General features: G+C 46.8%; 1 pseudogene; it reads left to right on the top strand.

Annotated features, from left to right (window-relative positions):
• The first annotated feature begins 4639 nt into the window (after nucleotides 1-4639).
• On the top strand, nucleotides 4640-5814 carry LOC123055802 (NADH-ubiquinone oxidoreductase chain 5-like; annotated as a pseudogene).
• The last annotated feature ends 2292 nt before the right edge of the window (nucleotides 5815-8106 follow it).

Genomic DNA, 8106 nt, shown 5'->3' with positions numbered 1-8106 from the left:
GCTCGATCCGTGATATGCAAAGCAATCTCCTGTTTACTATTGATCTAATGACAGTTGATTGAGACTTGCCATTGTCATCTTTCGAAAGCGAACTCTTATCTGGTTGCACTTGGGTTCTCCTGTCGACGGGAAGTGCTTGGTTCGGATAACTTCTGTTTCCATGCCGGGATCAGCAGGAGGGGAATTTGAGGTTCTTGGTCCTCTGCGAAATCATTCCGCCAGCTTGCTCTTTTCGTGCATCACAGGTGCTCATTCTTTCGAATGGTGGTGTTGCCACTAACCTTTTTACCTGGGAATCGGTGGAATTCAAATCCCTTCGGACCTTGCTCGACACAGTTCTTAGTATGATGCCGATCTCTTAGGATGGACCGCTTTCTTAACGAGAAAGAGAGCTTAGCCTTACCCCTTAACATTGGTTGACTGACCCCTTACCATACAGCAATCAAACTTCTATGATTACCGTGACACCTATGTCGGCATGCATGCTTAGAGAAGTGGATTTCTAAGAAACGGAAAATCTGACCTCGAAACTGCCAATTGAGGAAGGGTTGGAAAAAGATGAATCAGACTTGGCAGATTGAACTACAGACTATAAAGGAGGAAGAAAGCCCATAATTATCATGTATGACAAGGTTGTTCTTTTCATGGTGAAACTGTTGGAAAAAGGTTACTGTGATTTTCTATCTATTAGTTGACTACGGAGCTTCTTCGTCCCGACCTATCAATATGTGAAAAGCACTCCACCAGAATCCTCATAGTAGTAAGTCGTGGATTACAAGCTGTCCCTTCCGAAAAGCTCGTTTGCAATAGATATAGGGTTTACCAACCTCAGGCATGGACATAGACACCAGATCATTTTGATAGATGAGGTAGACTGGAAGCTGAAGCCAATAGACCAATGGAACTAATCAATCACTTGCTTTCCCGAACTGGACAGCAGGATTTTATCAGCACTAGACTTGAATCACGTCGATGACTCTAATCTTTAGAGACAGAAGCAGATGGGAGAAGGTTGGATATGGATCATGATCAAGTCTACCTCGTAAGCCACTTAAAGATCTTTGAGCAGCTCGAGAGATAAATCCGTCTTCATTGGTACAAAATAACCTTCGCCCCCCTTTTTTGTTATGGGATGGTGGTTCCTGTCTATCAACTAAGGTTATAAATTGATTATATAAGAATCTAGTAGATCATGCACCTATTGTATTTAGTGTGATCTTGTGGGAGAGTAAGGCAACGAGTGAGCTACGATTGAGACTCCTTACGGGTGTTAGGTTTTTGAATCACCGATTCCATCGATCGAGAAAGTAAGCAGCAGGCACGAGTAGACCGACTAATAGCAACGGTGAATCAACGCCCGACCCGGCTCTTTTGTCCTTTTGTTCGCAGAAGGGAGATCCTGTGCGCTAGCTATATCTGTTATGGATGGAGCCCTCACTCAACCGACCTGCTACCTGGAAATCCCCAATGCACCAATGTACCAAAGGCACTGTACTTTGATTAGGAAACACTTCCCTACTTCACTTCCTAATTAATAAAGTAGGAGGTATTCGAGTACGGAGGTACTAGACCGTGATTCTGGTCCTGATACGGACACACCTGTCGACAACAGAGAAGGGATTCAATTGAGAGCAGATAGCAAGATCGAATGAATGGATACCCTGAGATAGAACGAGAAAAAGAAAATTTGATTAATCCTACAAAAGCCTTACAAGGCAGGTAAACTTTATGCAGTATATGCTACAAAAAGAAGGTTAGAGAACTGGTTCCATCTACTTTATCCTTGGGCATGAAGAACATGCTTCTTTCTCAATTTATAGGAATTGTTAACCGCAACTCTCCTTTTCAGGCTTGGATTGGTTTTTTGATGCAGTAGAGAAGCCGTTTCCTTTGAACCTGGTCCATCGGACAGATATAGACATGGAGAAGCTTTTCAATGTCAATCTTTCACTACTTTGTTTGGACCTTGCTTCTTCACTTAATGCTTGCTTTCTGTCTTGCCTTTGCTGGGCCTATGATAGGCTGTACTCCAATACGAAATAAGATTGTACATGAAGGTTGGTGAAAAGCAAAAGAAGCAATTGGTTCTCAAATGTCGTGACGTCACCTAGCTTTATTCTATATTTCTCATTCTATTGGTATGTATAGTGTCTTTCATCTGCTTTTTCATTCATTCTGCCCACAGCCGTTAGGTATTATGACAAAAGGAACCAGCATGTTGCTGCTGAATCTACAGATAGAGAAGAGGGCACATCTCTTTTTCTAGAATTCGGTCTATGTTCTTATTCTTAATCGAATTCTAAAGAAACGTCAGTTTCAAATCACTTCCATTGGGCTGAGCGGGTCATATATGCCTTTTGGCTTTCACCTATGTTATGTATTCTCTCACAATCACTCCTAGCAATAAGTGAAAAGGCGGCTATCGATACTGTCCCAACACCTCCTCTTCTGTGTCTACTTCTCCATTCTAATTTCTGACTGGTTCACGCCTGCTTGTGTATTGGTTATAACCTCTGTACTGTATTTTGTTTGGCTTAAATTGCCAAATGGCGAGACCAGACCCCATGAAGCTTCTAAGTCTGATGTTGATTTGCAAGAATCACATTTACCAACGGGAAGAACGCTTAGTGTATCCGCGGTGGGTGAATCTTAGGAAACTCGCCTTGTCCGAACAAAAGCGGGAGGTAGGTAGGTGGTAGTTAGAAGGATTCCTTCGGGGAGCTGCTTCTTACTCTGGATTCAATCTCAATGACTGCTAGGATTTCTTTCTACTTCTATTTGTGGCATATAGAATTTTACGATAGATGAAGCGGAAGAAGGAACAAGGCTTGAAGGCGGATTAGCAAGGGAATGAATCTGATGAAGCTATTCCTCCGCTAGAATAAGGGGGGCATGATCGCTGATTTGACTGGGCAGACCAGATGAGCGAGATTGATTGAAAGCGTTGTGCCAACTTGTGTACAAGATTTTTAGACTCTAGTAAATCCTCTTCACAAGTAATTTCGTACAGGCTATTCAAGGTGTATTGGCTTTATTGCTTATGTGGTACTTCGACCGCGAAGCCTCGCTTATGCACCGAGAAAGATCGTAGATAGGAAAGATCTGTTATGCACCAACGACGGCCCCTTCTCTTTACCTTTATTATCTCATACCTCAGTCCATTGCTGGCTTGAATGATGTCTCTCTTCTTCTTTGCTCGCGAGAGTGAATAAGAGGACGACCCACCGGGGGGGATGGAATGAGTCAGCAAGGGGGTCAACCATCTTCTTTCAGTAAAGGCCCACACATTATCCTTAATATTGGGATAAAAGGACTCTGAAGAAGGAAACTCTCTTCCTGTCTTGCATACCTGACCACTGCAAATCAAGTCGAAAGTGCTTATATGCTTAACACGTTTTTGTCTCAATGACAGGCCGCTTGAACATTGTCTGATTTTTTTAAGAGACTCGATCTTATGTATCTACTTATTGTCTTTTTGCCTTTGCTCGGTAGTTCCGTAGCCGGTCTTTTCGGACGTTTTCTAGGATCCGAAGGAACCGCTATAATGACCACCACGTGCGTTTCATTTTCTTCGATCTTATCTTTGATTGCTTTTTATGAAGTCGCACTGGGAGCTAGTGCTTGCTATCTAAGAATAGCTCCATGGATCTCATCGGAAATGTTTGATCCTTGTTGGGCTTCTTTGGCGACCGTGACGTCACCGGATGATGACGTCACCGGATGAATTGCTGAGTAGATAGATCAGATCCGGACGATGCAGTTGTTCCGCGGTGATACGGACTCGACCCGCTCCTACCCACCCTGGGGTATCATAGCATGTCAGGAATCGGGGGGGACATACTGGACGTAACTACTCCAGTTGGTTGGGGGCTCTGCCGCCCTGCCTTTCGATCGATACAAAGTTGAGGAGGCCGATCACGAACGTGATAGGTGTGGGAGCGATCCTGGGAAGGCAAGGCTAAGACGGCGCCTTGCATATGGGTAGCAAGAGGGTGCTTATGCCCCGACGGTGGGGCCTTATGGGGAAGGGCCCAGCCCAATAGGGACAGCACACCCCCCACTTTAAGCGCACCTCTGTATCGACTGAATAACTCTATCTAAGGGTGACGTCGGTGGAACCGGTGAACCACGCGAGCTGGTTAGATGCGTGGGGCAGAGGGCTCGTAGTACCCCCCTTTTCTTGATCCAGCCTTTTCTTCGCTTCGGTAGTTAATCACCTAAAATCCAAGGGAGGCTGGCATGCACGCCATACCTATACCCATACAGTGCATGGCAGGCGGTGGACTCATTTTTGGATTAGGGAAGGGAAGAAGGGGCCTATGCATGGCAGATGTCATACACTTGAGTGGCAAAGGAAAGCGAGACCGTACTTCTTTTGCCAGGCCTGTTCTTACATAAGGTTCCCGTAGAAGATCAAGTTGGTGAGCCGTGTGATGGGAAATCTTCCCGCACGGTTCGGAGAGCACTGAAGACGAATGAAAGTTTCACCACCACATCATTGCAAGGGGAGCTCGCTCGATTCGCAGATTGGCCTGACTCGTAATTCACTTTTGACTCTGTGTTTGATAGCCTGACCGTAGTGATGTTAATTGTGGTTACATTTATAAGTAGCTTGGTCCATCTTTATTCCATTTCATATATGTATGAGGATCCGCATAGCCCTCGATTTATGTGTTATTTATCCATTTTTACTTTTTTATGCTAATGTTGGTGACTGGAGATAACTTTCTTCAATTATTCATGGGATGGGAGGGAGTAGGTCTTGCTTCATATTTGTTAATTCATTTCTGGTTTACACGACTTCAGGCGGATAAAGCTGCTATAAAAGCTATGCTTGTCAACCGAGTAGGTGATTTTGGATTAGCTCTTGGGATTTTTGGTTGTTTTACTCTCTTTCAAACAGTAGACTTTTCAACCATTTTTGCTTGTGCTAGTGCTCCCAGAAATGAATGGATTTTTTGCAATATGAGATTGAATGCCATAACTCTGATTTGTATTTTACTTTTTATTGGTGCTGTTGGGAAATCTGCACAGATAGGATTGCATACTTGGTTACCCGATGCAATGGAGGATCCCACTCTAGTATCTGCTTTGATTCATGCAGCTACTATGGTCACTGCTGGCGTTTTCATGATAGCAAAGTGCTCCCCTTTATTTGAATACTCACCTACGACTTTCATTGTTATTACTTTTGCAGGAGCTATGACGTCATTCCTTGCGGCAACCACTGGAATATTATAGAACGATCTAAAGAGGGTCATAGCTTATTCAACTTGCAGTCAATTAGGCTATATGATCTTTGCTTGCGGCATCTCTAACTATTCGGTTAGCGTCTTTCACTTAATGAATCACGCGTTTTGCAAAGCATTACTCTTCCTGAGTGCGGGTTCGGTGATTCATGCCATGTCGGATGAGCAAGATATGCGGAAGATGGGGGGGCTTGCCTCCTCCTTTCCTTTGACCTATGCCATGATGCTCATGGACAGCTTATCTCTTATTGGATTTCCTTTTCTAACAGGATTTTATTCTAAAGATGTGATCTTAGAGCTCGCTTACACAAAGTATACCATCAGTGGGAACTTTGCTTTCTGGTTGGGAAGTGTCTCTGTCCTTTTCACTTCTTATTACTCCTTTCGTTTACTATTTCTAACATTTCTAGTACCAACTAATTCATTTGGGTGAGACAGATTACGATGTCATGATGCGCCCGTTCCTCGTGGCGGCGTCTCGCTCTCTGCCATCTCAGGTGGCAAAGAACTCCCCTCCGATAGCGAGCTGTTCGTAAGGTCGTGGGGAGGGCTGAAAGATGCATAACATGATAACTTATATAATGAAAATAGGAAGACTGAAAGATAAACAGTAAGTGTCCAGATACTTACATTTCGGCCAGGGGCTTCGCCCTAGGAGGTTTTTTGGAGACCAGTTAGGCATCTGAGTCCGAACTGTCCCGGAGGATCGTATTCCCCCTCTTGGGAGCCTCCCCCTTCGGGTCTTCGGAGGCTGCCCTCTTCTTTTTCCTCCCCTTTCGGGGGGAGTCGCTTTCCACCTCCTCCTCCTCTTCCTCTTCCTCATCTCCCTCATGGGAGGAAGGGGCCTCGGTATCTCCGGACATAGCATCCAAAGGACCCTTGTGGCGGGTCCGCTCTTGGTCTCCTTGCCCTTCTTCTTCTTGGCCTTCTTCTTCGGTGCCTAATACGGCGCCGAGACCAGCATCTCTGTCAGCTGGGGCGTGGCTGGGTCTTCAGGCAGCGATGCCGGGCAGTTGATCCGCTCCGCCTTCGTTGTCCAGCCCTGCACGAAAGATAGGCAATATGACTTAGGTAATGTTCAAAATACTGACCGGATACATCTTCGGAAAAGATATGTTTACCTCTGAGGCCAGATGCTCGATGTCGAGTCCGATGTCCTCGGTCTTCTTCGGTCATGTTTTTTGGGCCTTGAAGAGCTGCTTCCAGATGTCTTCGTGCGTGGTGCCGAAGAAGCGTTTCAAGATCCGTGGCCCCTCCGGATTGAACTCCCACATGTGAGAGGCCCGGAGTTGGCAGGGGAGAGTGCGGCAAAAAAGCATCACATGCATCACGTTTATGAGACCGGTGTTCTTGCCTATCATGTTGGTGATGCATTTTTGCAGCATCCGCACCTCCGCTGTAGATCCCCAGTCTGGGCCCTTAGCAGTCCATGAGGTAAGCCTCGTAGGGGGTCCAGATCTAAACTCAGGAGTGGCCGCCCACTTGGCGTCGTGGGGTTCGGTGATGTAGAACCACTCCTGCTGCCACACCTTGACAGTCTCCACAAAGGCCCCCTTGGGCCAGACGGCGTTGGGGAGCTTGCTTACCATGGCACCGCCGCAGTCCGCATGCTACCCATCGACCACCTTCGGCTTCAGATTGAAGACCTTGAGCCATAGGACGAAGTGTGGCGGTGCGGAGTAGCGCCTCGCACACGACGATAAATGCCAATATGTGGAGGAAAGAATTTGGGGCTAGATCATGGAAATCTAGCCCATAGTAGAACATGAGGCCCCAGACGAAGGGATGGAGGGGAAACCCTAGTCCTCGGAGGAAGTGAGGAATGAATACGACCCTTTCGCCGGGTTCCGGAGTGGGGATGACTTGACCCTTGGTAGGGAGACTGTGCGCGATATCTGTGGACAGATATCCCGCCCCCCAGAGCTCCTTTACGTCCTTCTCGGTGACGGAGGAGGCCTCCCACTTGCCCTTTGAACCAGATCCAGACATGACCGAAGAGGCTGGTGGCGATGGGAAAGATTGAGATTTTGGGCGTCGGAGCTTAGGAGAGGGGAAGGCTGGAGAAGGAAGAAGGCGTGGGGAAAAAGAGGAATCTTTACCTTCTTATATAGGCGGTGAATACCAAACGCCCCCCCTCAAGCCTTAAAACTCACATGTTCCCAATGGGATCATGCGAATGGCACGGTTGGTGTCGGTGTCAAAACCGGCGGATCTCGGGTAGGGGGTCCCGAACTGTGCATCTAGGATCGATGGTAACAGGAGACGGGGGACACGATGTTTACCCAGGTTCAGGCCCTCTCTATGGAGGTAATACCGTACTTCCTGGTTGATTGATCTTGATGAATATGAGTGTTACAAGAGTTGATATACCACGAGATCATAAGGGCTAAACCCTAAAAGCCTAGCCTGTATGACTATGGTAATGAATGTATCCTATCCGGACTACGCCCCCCGGTTTATATAGGCACCGGAGGGATCTAGGGTTACATAGGGTCGGTTACATAAGAAGGAATCTTCACAGTAGATCGCCAAGCTTGCTTTCCACGCTAAGGAGAGTCCAATCCGGACAAGGGTACAGTCTTCGGCCTTCATGTCTTCACAGCCCATCAGTCCGGCCCATGGATAACAGGTCGGACGCCCGAGGACCCCTTAGTCCAGGACTCCCTCAGTAGCCCCTGAACCTGGCTTCAATGACAAGGAGTCCGGCGCGTAGATTGTCTTCAGCATTGCAAAGCGGGTTCCCCTTTTTCCGAACTCCAAGATAGCCTTCGGATGCGATGATAGTATCCGGACCTGTCACACACACAACTGCAGAGAGAATATATTTTTACACGAGTTCCATTTACTGACAACTTTT

Source organism: Triticum aestivum, chromosome 2D, assembly GCF_018294505.1.
Source record: "Triticum aestivum cultivar Chinese Spring chromosome 2D, IWGSC CS RefSeq v2.1, whole genome shotgun sequence".
Lineage (NCBI taxonomy): Eukaryota > Viridiplantae > Streptophyta > Magnoliopsida > Poales > Poaceae > Triticum > Triticum aestivum.
This window is presented reverse-complemented; position numbering and strand designations above follow the sequence as displayed.